The sequence below is a fragment of the Ctenocephalides felis genome, unplaced genomic scaffold (genome assembly GCF_003426905.1).
Source record: "Ctenocephalides felis isolate EL2017-DRISC unplaced genomic scaffold, ASM342690v1 CF-g0.4_SCAFFOLD_01886, whole genome shotgun sequence".
Taxonomy (NCBI): Eukaryota; Metazoa; Arthropoda; class Insecta; order Siphonaptera; family Pulicidae; genus Ctenocephalides; species Ctenocephalides felis.
Genome location: NW_020538040.1, coordinates 117,036,851 through 117,051,768, shown reverse-complemented (window position 1 = coordinate 117,051,768; position 14,918 = coordinate 117,036,851). Strand labels below are relative to the sequence as shown.

The 14,918-nt window shown below is 35.0% G+C and overlaps 1 pseudogene; it reads left to right on the top strand.

Annotated features, from left to right (window-relative positions):
* The window catches only part of LOC113378948, a 4,722-nt pseudogene extending 3,464 nt beyond the window's left edge, over window positions 1–1,258 (top strand).
* Window positions 1,259–14,918: the final 13,660 nt, after the last annotated feature.

Here is a 14,918-nt window from a genome sequence, read left to right as displayed (position 1 = left end):
CAATTATTAAGTAGACGCTACATAGCAATGAGTGAAAGCTCGAGCTATACAGAATAAGAATAAATAATGAATGAATGAAATGAATGTCCCTATTTACTTTCTAGCAAAACCACTGCCAAGGCAACGGGCTTGGAAAAATTAGCGGGGAAAGAAGACCCTGTTGAGCTTGACTCTAGTCTGGCATTGTAAGAAGACATGAAAGGTGTAGCATAAGTGGGAGATAGTAATATCGTCGGTGAAATACCACTACTTTCTTCGTTTCTTTACTTACTCGATTGGGCGGAAAGCGTGCGTCGAAAACTTGCGTTCCGACTGTCACGGTTTTCTAGAGCCAAGCGCATAAGAGTGGTGTGAGCCATTGCGCCGATCGCCAACAATACTCTAGCGTGATCCGATTCGAGGAAACTGCTAGGCGGGGAGTTTGACTGGGGCGGTACATCTGTCAAATAATAACGCAGGTGTCCTAAGGCCAGCTCAGCGAGGACAGAAACCTCGCGTAGAGCAAAAGGGCAAATGCTGGCTTGATCCCGTTGTTCAGTGTGCACAGGGACTGCGAAAGCATGGCCTATCGATCCTTTTGGCTTGAAGAGTTTTCAGCAAGAGGTGTCAGAAAAGTTACCACAGGGATAACTGGCTTGTGGCAGCCAAGCGTTCATAGCGACGTTGCTTTTTGATCTTTCGATGTCGGCTCTTCCTATCATTGCGAAGCAGAATTCGCCAAGCGTTGGATTGTTCACCCACAAATAGGGAACGTGAGCTGGGTTTAGACCGTCGTGAGACAGGTTAGTTTTACCCTACTGATGAATCGTCGTTGCGATAGTAATCCTGCTCAGTACGAGAGGAACCGCAGGTTCGGACATTTGGTTCACGCACTCGGTCGAGCGGCCGGTGGTGCGAAGCTACCATCCGTGGGATTATGCCTGAACGCCTCTAAGGCCGTATCCTTTCTAGACAAAGTAAGCAACGATATCTCTAGGAGTCTCGTGAGTCGAAAGGCTCAATACAATGTGATTTATTAGGTATTCGGCACACGCCGTTTATCGCACGAGCCATTTTTAGCCGAATGAGGCGCTGGACAGGGGCGATATCCGTCCGTTATATCTGTCTTGCCTATAGCGGTCGATCATGGGTTACTAGTTCGATGTAGAGACTCGGAATCGTTTGTAAACGACTTAGGTACCTGGCGGGGTGTTGTACTCGGCAGAGCAGTTACCACGCTGCGATCCGTTGAGACTCAGCCCTTGGCTTGGGGATTCGTCATGTTGGCTTGACGTCACCCCACGCTATTAGAGCATAAGCCTTAAGCCGTCGCATTGCACCATGCCACAATCAGTAGGCTTGACAGTCGAAAACTTGTACATGCTGTACATGTGACACTTCTTCGGTATCTACCTAGCAATTTTGTACAACGTGCGTGAGTCAGCACGTAAATCAAAACTTATCGACAAATTCCAATACTAGAAATATTCATTATTTCTTTCAATAACCATAATGTCAAGAGAATAGTTATAAATATTTTGTAAGTTTACGAAATATATGTTTTTAAGAGAAACTTTTCATAATTTTTTAATATAAATATATGATATAATTCATTAAATTCTAAATAGGGAGAATGTTTTTTGCTAAATTTCTTGGAAATGCGTACAAGTTGCTAATAAGCAAAGTACGTATAAGTTATCTATAATGCAAAATGCGTGCAAGTTGTCAATGTGTAAAATACGTGCAAGTTGTCAATTTGCAGAATGCGTGCAAGTTGTCAATTTGCAGAATACGTGTAAGTTGTCAATGTGCAAAATACGTGCAAGTTGCTATTTTTATTTAATTTTTGTAATATACTCTAAATAATTAGTAACTTCCAACCTATAAATATTTCGATTCTTTTATAATAAAATATTCAGTATATTTATTTCCTTTTTAACAAAATATTCAGTATTTATATATAATTTCAAACTACATCTAGTAAACTTTTAGGGGACATTTGCGAGTAAGCCTAACCTAGAATCATGCATCGAAACAGGTTAAAAACATTTTCCGGCTTTTTGAAATCAGTAACTTACGGGTACATCAGACTACATCAAGTAAACTTCTAGGGGACATTTGCGAGTAAGCCTAACCTAGAATCATGCATCGAAACAAGTTAAAAACATTTTCCGGCTTTTTGAAATCAGTAACTTACGGGTACATCAGACTACATCAAGTAAACTTCTAGGGGACATTTGCGATTAAGCCTAACCTAGAATCATGCATCGAAACAGGTTAAAAACATTTTCCGGCTTTTTGAAATCAGTAACTTACGGGTACATCAGACTACATCAAGTAAACTTCTAGGGGACATTTGCGAGTAAGCCTAACCTAGAATCATGCATCGAAACAGGTTAAAAACATTTTCCGGCTTTTTGAAATCAGTAACTTACGGGTACATCAGACTACATCAAGTAAACTTCTAGGGGACATTTGCGAGTAAGCCTAGCCTAGAATCATGCATCGAAACAGGTTAAAAACATTTTCCGGCTTTTTGAAATCAGTAACTTACGGGTATATCAGACTACATCAAGTAAACTTCTAGGGGACATTTGCGAGTAAGCCTAACCTAGAATCATGCATCGAAACAGGTTAAAAACATTTTCCGGCTTTTTGAAATCAGTAACTTACGGGTACATCATACATTTGCGAGTAAGCCTAACCTAGAATCATGCATCGAAACAGGTCAAACTACTTTTGTAGAAAAATATTGTTTTTTGGGTTTTTAGGAATGACATATATTTATTCTATTATTTATTTACATGACATGGTTTAAATAAAACATTTTTATTTCTTTAAGTTACATTTTTATTTAAAATAAAATTTCTTACATTTAGCTAATATAATTTAAATAAATTAATATCTGAAATCTTGCTTGCTTTCCAGTCGAGGATGCTTTTCACGAGATAGTAGTGTCGCTGTCATAACACCTTCGCGATTTTGCTCTAATACGCGTTTCGATACATTAGCCAGTAATTGAACATGTCTCTCAGTTCCCTGAATGTGGACCGGAATTTTAGGGTCACTCCATGGACACTCATTGCTTTGTAGATATTGTACTAGATGTTCATGAGGAATATTTAGCGTAAAGGCTGGTTCGGATATATTTGAATAATCATCCATATCTATCATATTAGTATAGTCGGTGCATTCGAAATTTATTTCGGGTGTTTTGTAATCTCTCAATTGCGTCAGGTCTTCCACATTATTACGGTAATATAAGATTTTTCTTATAGCTGAATCTCGTATTTCCTTTTTATTATCAAACAACATTGCTAATAAAATATTTTCCGAGTGAGCATAGTATGCGTTTTCTTTAGCAACATTGTTCACAATTTGTCTTAAATTCGAGTCTAAATATTGCGTCCAGCTAATAAATTTATAAAATAATATACTACCATACACCACAGAGTTGTAATATTTAATGTTAAAGTACATTGGAATATATACTTTCATTACGTAGTTTGCCAGAATTTTCAAATTTTTGGATGGCTTATTAGTAGTTACATATAACCGAAGTAACCTACTAGCCTTCGTGAGCCATCGGGAATGTGCTATTGGCCCTGGTTTCATATTAGCTAAGCCTGTCGATACTTCTCCAGAAGCAACTGCTTTAGCTATTTTTATTAAATAACTTGAGTCAGTTGTCGATTCAGCAGGACTTATATCAGCCAAATTTTCAAGTGGGATTGTTTCAAAGTCTTTTACCGGCTGGAAGTATATAGGAAAAAATAAATTATATTGAATTTGAACATAGGGTATTAAAAAATAGTAAATATGTTATAACTCACCGGTATATTTTCGCATGTTTCAATTTGTTTGCTTAATATTCCAGTTTTTGTTCGTGGTCCAGTGGTCAATGATTTTTCCAAATAGTTAAATAAATGGCGAAGTGGAAGTTCGTTAAAGTGGAGAAGACACACAAACCAATGCAGTGGCCTGTTTAACTGAATTTCAAATCGACGTAAAATACCATTTTTCACGCCTGTATTTGCTGGTTCACCATCGCAACATATGCCTATCAAAGAATCGAGAGCTATTCCTTTATCGGCGAAAAACTCGTTCAATTTGATTACTTTACTTTCCGAATCTTCATTTTCCAATTTTGTGTAACCCAACAATTGGCCATTCGGTTCCTTTAAAATAACTAAATGCGCTTCTTTAATCATTCGTGGGTGAAACTTCTTATCGATTTTTTCCATGGTAATAGAATCATTTTTTCGGCCGTCGAATGAAAATGCTATTAATTCAGAAGAATCATATCGTTTGTGTAGAGCTTGCCTATTTTTCTGCCTCTCACGAACGCTTTTATTTTTATCCATAATGACAGGATTGCCCCAATCATCCGTTATGCCCAGGTCACGCAGGATTGCCGTCACCACGCCAGAACCAACTCTATCAGAAATTGCAAATCTGTCGCACATTAAGGCATAGCTTGGAGCCTTATATCTTCGACTATATGGACCACGTTTTATATGAGAGGTATTTTGTGAACTTTCCGAACTGCTTTTAGAATCAAAATCAACATCTGGAGTATATGTCTCACCTGGAGTAATATTGCTAGTTATTGTAGATTCTGATACTTCATCTTCAATTTTTATAATATATTCTGGTATCGTAGATTTCCTCTCATTATGTTGATCCATCATAAACGCTTGTAAATGTTCTGGGATCAGTCCACAGGAACACAGTAATCTTCGCAAATCACATTTGCATTTTCCAATATAAAATAATTCTTTCGTGGATTCTACAAACTCCTGAAATGATGCTTGGGTAGACTTGCTTTTATTTGTACTTTTATATTTATCAATCAATCGGTTCAATTTTCTAGCGATACTTCGTTTCTCCATAATTGGAATATCAATTTTTTCCCACGTCTGAATCAATTTCGTTACCACATTTGGAGTAAATGTTTTATATGAAAACATTTTATTTTGTTTTTTTGATATTTCGGCCAAATAAAAATAATACCTGATAATTTCCATACTTGTCGGAAGATTTACTCCAGTAAATTCTTTTGCTTCCCCAAATGTAATTTGATCATGCGAGCGCATATGATTCAAATTACTGGCACTTGCGCCGGAATTTAAATAAGAATTCGCCATTGATACTTCACGTCTAACTGGAGAACTGAATGAAGATTTATGCCAATTTTTCACATTAATATATCCTTTTCGAAACTTCGAGAATTATTATAAAAAAATACTAGCGCACTCTGATGGAAATAAATAACAACAAACTAAACCCGATTTAAAAACCCCCGTACAAACTATCAATCAAAATATAACTCACAATTTGAATTATTCACATGCCTAAATTAATATATTAACTTATTAAAAACAGTATTTTATTGAAAATTTCGCTGGCTAAAGAGTTATTTGCGATATATGGTTTTGAAGTCAAAATTCATTTAAATAACACATATATTTCATATGAAAAGGTGCCCATATCGCTTAATTTTACTTCTATAATGATTCGGCCCACCCTAATATATATATATATATATATATATATATATATATATATATATATATATAAGTTATTCAAATCGGACGCTTAGTTCTCTCAAAAACTACCATTTATTGCACATTTAGCTCTGTATCTTCGAAATGGCTCGGCCTCCCTTTGCCAAAACCTAACAACCACTTCTCCCAATCATTACTTATTGAATATTTTTTAGATCCTTCAAATCGGATGCTCTGTTCTCTCAAAAACTGGATTTCTATTTTCTGCACTCTTTGCTCCTCATCTCTGTAACGGCTGGACCTGCTTTTGCCAAACACTAATCAGCGCATCTCCTTATTAATAGAAATCGAATTTTTTTGAACCGTTAAAATCGGTTGATCCGCGCGCCCGAAAACGCGAACTGAAAAATGCGGACACACAAAACACACACACACATCCATTTTTTCTGAGGTGTGCCAAAATGTCAGAAACCCCAAAACGTTTGCAAAGAAATGCAAAAAAATTTATTTTCAATTTTCTTTCGATTACTATAACTACCCTATGGGAAGTTAAAAATAGCACTTGTTCGTTTGTTTCTATAATTTTTGTGAATTTTAATTTTCGAAAAATCGCGAGATCCCGAGATGAAAGATCTAAATCTAAATACAAGACAAATATTGCTTTTTGAAAACATCTAGACACAAGGTGGAAATCCGGGATTGTTCCGGCGAAATCGGGACATATGGTCACTTTATCTAAATGCGGGTCATATTAAAAGCGAGACGTACTAATTAGTTTTTAAAAAAAGTAGATTTAGCCGCTTTGATGATATGCATTTGTTGAGAGTACGGATTATCCGATTGGAATGATTCAAAAGATATTTTTGTTCACCGACAGTTACATTTTTAAATTAAATATTCCATTGAGAAACATATATATATATATATATATATATATATATATTAATATAAATAAATATATATATATATATATATATATATATATATATATATATATATATATATATGAAGCGGTTTATGGATTGAAACAGTTTTGGTATAGTTTGTTATTGTTCATTCGCCGTGAAATATAGGTACAATATTTATATCGTGCTGTATATCTCTCCTGGCTGGTGAATGGTAGAATAGGCCGTTTGCTTCGATGGCGGGTTCTTTTATTCAGGCCTGAGACGGCCATCTTGATGCGTGCGCATTCCCAAATGCTGCAGGCCCGTATTTAATGCAGGGCTGTACTTGGGTGTCGCCGCACAGCCCCCTACGGTGAAAAAGAAAGAAAATTATTATTCTTTGTAATTCTGAAATCGTACCTGCCGTCCTCGTCTTGTTGTATATTTTTCAGATGTGACGTGCTCTGCTGTTGTGCATTCTTCGGCAGTCGTGTATGCAGGCTTCACTCTGTCTTTAGAAAAGGATTTTGGCTGGCCCAAAACGTCCAGTTTAAAAGTCTTGTCTCCTCTTTCCAAAACCTTGTAAGGTCCTTTATAAGGTTGCGTCAGAGTCGGCTTTATCATATCTTGCCTGATGAAAACATGACTAGACTTGTCCAGGTCTTTATGGATAAAACTCTTTTTCGGGCTATGAGATGACGTAGGCTGTGGCTTTAAATTTCTAAAGATCCTATGTAATTTATCCATGACGGTTGTAGTTGATATGCCCGTGTGATCTTTAAAAAATTGACCAGGAAGTCTCAAAGGTTCTCCATAGGTGAGTTCTGCGCTAGAATTTTTTAAGTCTTTTTTAACAGCTGAGCGAAGTCCTAATAATACCCATGGTAAAGCCTCTATCCATGAATGATCCTCATGGCACATTAGAGCTGCTTTCAATGTCCTGTGTACTGTCTCGATTAAACCATTTGATTGCGGGTGATAAGCTGATGTTTGTATCAATTGGGTTCCACATGTTTGTGCGACATTTCGAAATAGTGAGGCGTCAAACTGTCTTTCTCTGTCACTCGTGACTTGTGCTGGAACTCCGAAGCGTGAGACCCAACATAAAAGAAATGCATGTGTTACCGTTTCTGATGTAATGTCCGGCATTGGATATGCTTCAACCCATCGAGTGTATCGGTCTATGGCAGTTAACAGATAACGATAATTTGTGCATAGAGGTAATGGACCTACAATATCAATATGTATCTGCATGAACCTTGATGTTGGCACATTGAATTCCTTAATGGGTGTTACGGTATGCCTGCTTACTTTACTCCGCTGACATTTCAAACATTCTCTGGACCAAACCTTACAGTCCCGGCGGATGTTTGGCCAAACGAAGCGCTGTGTCACTAGTTTTATTGTTGGTCTAGGTCCTGGGTGACTTAAATTATGCAGGCTGTCAAAAATTTTCTTTCTTAGACTTACAGGTACGAATGGTCGTTCTCTTCCTTGAGATGTATCGCAGTATATGGAGTAGTTTGTTCCTGGAATTTTTCGTTTCTTAAGTTGTAAGGCCGTTTTCATCGATAAATATTGTTTAAGCTCCTGGTCCTCCTTTTGAGCTTTTGCTATCTCGGTAATTTCTAATTGGGAACTGATTGATTCAATTCTAGAAAACAAATCAGCCGGAATATTCTTTGTCCCGCTCACATGTCTAACATCTGTCGTGAATTGTGACATATATGTTATCTGATTGAGTTGAACTGGTGGTAGGTGGTCGTGTTTTTGCTGAAAAACATACATAAGTGGTTTGTGGTCGGTGAACCAAATAAAGTTACGAACAATGATTTGATTCTTGAAGTATTGGAATGCTTTATACCCTGCTAAAAGCTCGCGGTAGTACGTTGGCCACGTTCTTTGTTTCTCAGAAATTTTCTTCGAAAAATAAGCGAGAGGTTTCCATTCACCGTTTGTATATTGTTGTAGCACTGCACCCACGGATTTGTCTGAAGCGTCTGTAAATAAAGCAAGTTCTGCATCCGGCAATGGATGTGTTAGTAAGGTAGCTTCAGCGAGATTATTCTTACAAGCTTCGAAAGCTGCTGTAAGTTTTTCATCCCAGTCAATTTGGCTTGTGTCCTTCGATTTAGGTTTTGATAATAAAACTTGTAAATCTGCTTGATATCTGGCAGCATTCGGACAAAATTTTCGATAAAAGTTTATCATGCCTAAGAATCTCCGTAATCCTTTTATAGTTTTTGGTTTTGGAAAATTAAACAATGCGGTTATCCTCTCTTTTGGGGGTTTTGTACCATGCTCCGTAATGCAGTATGCAAGGAATGTAACTTCCTTAGCACCTAGAATGCATTTAGATGGGTTTACTATTATACCATAATCAGCTAAACGTTGGAACAACCTACGGAGATGGTGTTCATGTTGTTCTTCACTTTTGGATGCGATTAGAATATCATCAATATATGGAAAACAAAAATCTAATCCACTGGTTACTTCGTCCATAAATCTTTGGAAAATTTGCGCTGCGTTACGTAGGCCGAATGTCATGAAGGGGAACTCAAATAAACCAAAAGGTGTTCTAATTGCCGTCTTGGGAATATCTTCATCGTAAACAGGTATCTGCTGGTATGCTTTCTTAAGGTCTATTATTGAAAATATGTTACAACCTGATAAGTGTTGTGAGTAGTCACTCATGAGCCTGACTGGGTACCTATCCGGGATTGTTCTTGCATTTAATGCTCGGTAGTCTCCACATGGTCTCCATGCATCGTCTTTCTTTTGGACTAGATGTAACGGTGATGACCAAGGGCTACTTGATGGTCGGGCAGTACCTAATTGCACCATTTCTTCAAATTCCTGTTTGGCAATTTTTAACAGCTGTGTTTTTAATGGACGGGTTCGTGCTACCACTGGTGGACCAGGCGAGGTTTTGATATAATGTACTGTTGTATGTTTTATTTGACGTCAAAGAAGGAAATTCTTTAAAAATTTCACTAAACTTTGATTTGATATTAACAGTTTTAATGCTTCCCTTTTGAATGGTTCCTTTGTTTATTGTCTTTACCTGTAGGTTTGTAGTACCGTCTACTAGTCTTGAATTCTTTGTGTCGACAATTATGTTGTAATATGACAGAAAATCTGCGCCTATTATGGGTGTTGACACATCAGCAATAACGAAATTCCAGATGAATTTGCGCCTTAGACCTAAGTCGAGATTCAACTGTATATCTCCATATGTACGAATCCGGTATTGTTTGCTGCAGACAGTTTGTAATCGGACTCGAAAACTTTGCGTTGTACAAACATACGTGGGTATATACACAAATCACTACCTGTGTCTATCAAAAATTGTACTTTGGTTGGTTTGTCTGAGATGAACATGCGGCGTGAAAGTGCTTGACAAACACTTGCCGCATTTAGTGCCTGTCTTCTTTGTTTCCCGACATTTTGCATGGTTGCGTGCATTTCTTAGCTTTGTCTCTATATTTAAAGTGGTACCAGCACGTATCAAATCTTTGCCTATTACCATTTCTTTGGCGTGAAAAACTTCTGGTGCGCGAGATTTTCCTAGAACGAGAATTATGCCGAAATATAGGACGTCTATTTTGCAATTCAGCTATCATTTTTGTTAGGTCTTCTACGCGTTTTAATAATTCAGACGTTGTACCATCGGTAAGGCTTGTGGCGGCTACTGTTGGCACGATGTTAACCTCACCGATGCTATCTGCGATGGCGGCTGGGTCTTCAATTTTCATGGTCGGATGTGCCTTTAATATTTGTTGTGTATGCGTAGGTAATCTTTGTAGCCACAAGGTTCTTTAAATGTTCTCATCTAGTAGTGGACCGGCCAATGATGTTAGATGTCGTAAAAATTGCGACGGTTTTCGATCACGCAGTTCCTCTTGCTGCAGCAACCTTCGAATCTTTTGGTCCTGTGACTGTGATAAACGTTGTATTATTTCTTTCTTTAACTTAGTATAGGGCTCGACTTTCGGTGGATTTAATATTATATCTTCCACTTCACTGGCTAATTTGTCATCTAAATATGATAATATAAATTCATATTTGACATCTTCTGTTTTTATTCGTAATCGATTAAAATGTGCCTCGATCATCGCAAACCATAATTGAGGTTTTTCATACCAAAATGTTGGTATAGGCCTTGCAATTCCATATGATACGCCTGCATTTGCGACGTTTGGATTTTCTGATTTCACTGTCTTATCTTCTTCACTCATTTCACAAATAATTGAGAAAAACAAATTAAATATTCACTAAAAAAAATGTCACTGAATGTTCAAAAAAAAAAAAGAAAAAATACACTTCTTATAAAAAAAAAAAAAATGTTGTTGAATCTTGAATAATAAACTTAAGTTAATTCACTATTGTTCTGTTTTACTCACGTCACCAACTATTATATCACGTCGGGTTCACCAATGAAGCGGTTTATGGATTGAAACAGTTTTGGTATAGTTTGTTATTGTTTATTCGCCGTGAAATATAGGTACAATATTTATATCGTGCTGTATATCTCTCCTGGCTGGTGAATGGTAGAATAGGCCGTTTGCTTCGATGGCGGGTTCTTTTATTCAGGCCTGAGACGGCCATCTTGATGCGTGCGCATTCCCAAATGCTGCAGGCCCGTATTTAATGCAGGGCTGTACTTGGGTGTCGCCGCATATATATATGAGTAAGTTTTTCAAGGGCATACATCAAATAAAAGGCAAAGATTTAGAAGTTAATCTTTAATTTTTCCAAACGTTTCGACATAGTATTTTATGTCATCATCAGTGGATATAAATATGGTCTTACATCAGTAGCTAGCGCAAGGCACATAATTTTGCACTATTATATATACACTAACTTGTTTTTTTTAATTATTATTTTGTTGAACAGAGCATAGTAAAATATTTGTGAAATATATAATATATTTTGCACAGAGAACGTAGTTTATTTGACCAAGCCCGAGGCTGTAGTAACATGTTACTACTAAAATACTATGTCGAAACGTTTGGAAAAATTAAAGATTAACTTCTAAATCTTTGCCTTTTATTTGATGTATGCCCTTGAAGAACTTACTCATATTTCTCAACATCAAAACTAACTTCTCTAACATATATACTCGTATATATATATATATATATATATATATATATATATATATATATATATATATATCTTAATATATATAAATTTAGTGTCACAGGTGTTGTCCACAGTGAACGTCTAAAATACTGAACTGAATTCACTATTGTTCTGTTTTACTCACGTCACCAACTATTATATCACGTCGGGTTCACCAATGAAGCGGTTTATGGATTGAAACAGTTTTGGTATAGTTTGTTATTGTTTATTCGCCGTGAAATATAGGTACAATATTTATATCGTGCTGTATATCTCTCCTGGCTGGTGAATGGTAGAATAGGCCGTTTGTTTCGATGGCGGGTTCTTTTATTCAGGCCTGAGACGGCCATCTTGATGCGTGCGCATTCCCAAATGCTGCAGGCCCGTATTTAATGCAGGGCTGTACTTGGGTGTCGCCGCATATATATATGAGTAAGTTTTTCAAGGGCATACATCAAATAAAAGGCAAAGATTTAGAAGTTAATCTTTAATTTTTCCAAACGTTTTGACATAGTATTTTATGTCATCATCAGTGGATATAAATATGGTCTTACATCAGTAGCTAGCGCAAGGCACATAATTTTGCACTATTATATATACACTAACTTGTTTTTTTTAATTATTATTTTGTTGAACAGAGCATAGTAAAATATTTGTGAAATATATAATATATTTTGCACAAAGAACGTAGTTTATTAGACCAAGCCCGAGGCTGTAGTAACATGTTACTACTAAAACACTATGTCGAAACGTTTGGAAAAATTAAAGATTAACTTCTAAATCTTTGCCTTTTATTTGATGTATGCCCTTGAAGAACTTACTCATATTTCTCAACATCAAAACTAACTTCTCTAATATATATATATATATATATATATATATATATATATATCTTAATATATATAAATTTAGTGTCACAGGTGTTGTCCACAGTGAACGTCTAAAATACTGAACTGATTTAAAATTTGTTATAATATAAAACAGAAAGTTTAAAATATGAATAGATATATTATAACTAATGATTATTAATTTCGCAAAGCAGATTTTACAAAAAAGTATGTTTATTTATTTCATACTGATTCTACAAAATAAGCAACCATATTTTCCATCTCCATTGAGCAATACAAGAAAAAACATGTTCCACATTCGTTCTATATTAGCAAAATCTTAAATGATTTGTATGTGAATAATTCTATATTCTGAATCCGACAATATTATTGCTCTCGTATACAGTCTATATTCAGCAAAATGAATGAACCATGTAAAACTCATATTCAGTGTCTCATATATCGCCCACATTCAGCAATATGGAAAAATCATATGTAAAACATATATTTAGCGTCTACTATATAGCTCATATTTATCCCACATTTAGCAGGATAGAAAATTCATGCAATTCTAATATTTGCCGACTCATATACAGCTCATATTAATCGCACGTTGTGAACGAGGGCTCAACATTTTTAACATTGGCTAAATGTTTAAATATTTAGCTTACATTAAAGGCATCTCCAGCTCAGATGTATTTCTACTGGGGAATAAACAAAATATTACTGTTATTTTAAACAAGGCTAATTATTTCTCAAAAACATTAAACTTGTTAAATGATAATAAAATTTATAAACAGTTAGTGAATGGCTCTACATATCATTTAAATAGAAAAACTCATAAATTTATTGGAGATTTGGTTAAAAAAATTAGATTTACAAATCACTGGAATTTTCTTTGAAAGTCGCCCAAAAGTTCACAAACCGGATTTACCTCTTAGACTTATCGTTTCAGATTTAAATTTACCTTTAAAAAACTTTCATAATATATCAGTAATATACTTTCTAAGGTCACCATTTTGTCCAAATTTAATGTTTCTAACTGTTTTAATTTAGTTAATAATTTAAAAAATTTGATTATTCCGTCTGATCTCTCTTTTGTTAGTTTTGATGTCGTTTCTCTTTTTACAAATGTTCCATAGGACTCAGCTCTTGATGCTGTCGGTGATCGTTGGAGTGATATCCTGCCCCATTCTTCTATTGATTTGATTTGGTTTAAACACATTCTAAATTTTATTTTAAATAAGACTTATTTTTGTTTCGATGATAGTTTCTTTTCTCAGCTTTTTGGTTTACCTATGGGGTCTAGTATTAGTCCCCTATTAGGTAATTTAATGTTACAACTTTTAGAAATTTTTGTTTTATCCAAATTACCGCTTCAACCTTTTTTATACTATAGATATGGTTATGATATTCTTTTATGTTTAAAAAAATTACATTTTTAAAACTTATTTTCTTTTAATTCTTTTTATAACTCTTTACGGTTTTCTTTTAAACTTATATAGAATAGTTCAATTAGTTGTTAACTCCCATAGGACAAGTTATAATAATAGCAAAAAAATCGAAAATGAAAACTTTTATATATCTTTACGTTTCAAAGGTTTTTGAACTTTTTGGCATACCTTAGAAAAAATGAATATAAGTGTGTGTGCGGATACAAATTTTTGTTGTCGATTTTGGGAACACGGATCAACCGAGATTCGAGGCAAGAAGTGCCAAAAACAATAACTCAGTTTTTAAAAGAACGAGCGTCCGATTTTAATAATTTAAAAAACATTTTACTTGGATTGACAAGATGAAAAACTGATTAAATTTTAGGGATGACAGGTCCAGCGGGTATTGATTCTCAATAAAAATAATTTTAAAAAAATGTTATTTGGCAATCAAATATGTTTATTGGACTTATGCACATCAAATTATCAGATGTTTTATAGAGATGTAGGTAAACATACATTGATAATAATATATTAATTTTTATATTTACACTACATGTAATATTATCACAATACAAGTGATAAGTGTATAGTATTCGGTAATGGGTCTGGGTTATATACCCTAACCTCAACAACGTGGACGTTTTCTATTGGCCATTGTACCATTGATTGCCATTCCTATAGTGGTCATTTGGAGGGTCGCTACAGATATTTTCATAATGTGTACACAATTTGAGTAAATTTTTTTGGATTACGTACCAAGATTTTTAATTCTAAAGTTTATTTATATGATTCAAACAAATGTTCTCGACGTTTTTGACAATATAGAATAACCGATTTGCATGATTAAAAAATTATTTGGTTTGTTCATGATAGCGAGGCGTTTATGCAAAAGGTATTATAATTTTACGGAAGTATAGAGCGCAAAGGGTGTAAAAACGGTTATGCAGTTTTTGAGAGAACGCATTATCCGATTAGATTAATTCAAAAAACATGTTGTTCGAGTAGACGGTGTGCAAAAAATGTATTCACAGAAAATTTTGTAATTTTAAAAATTAAAAAAAAAATTCAAAATTCTCAAAAAAATCAAAGTTTCATAAAATTTAAATTTTTTATCATTTAAAAAAAACTAATTTTTGAAAAATTAAAATTCAGATCCGC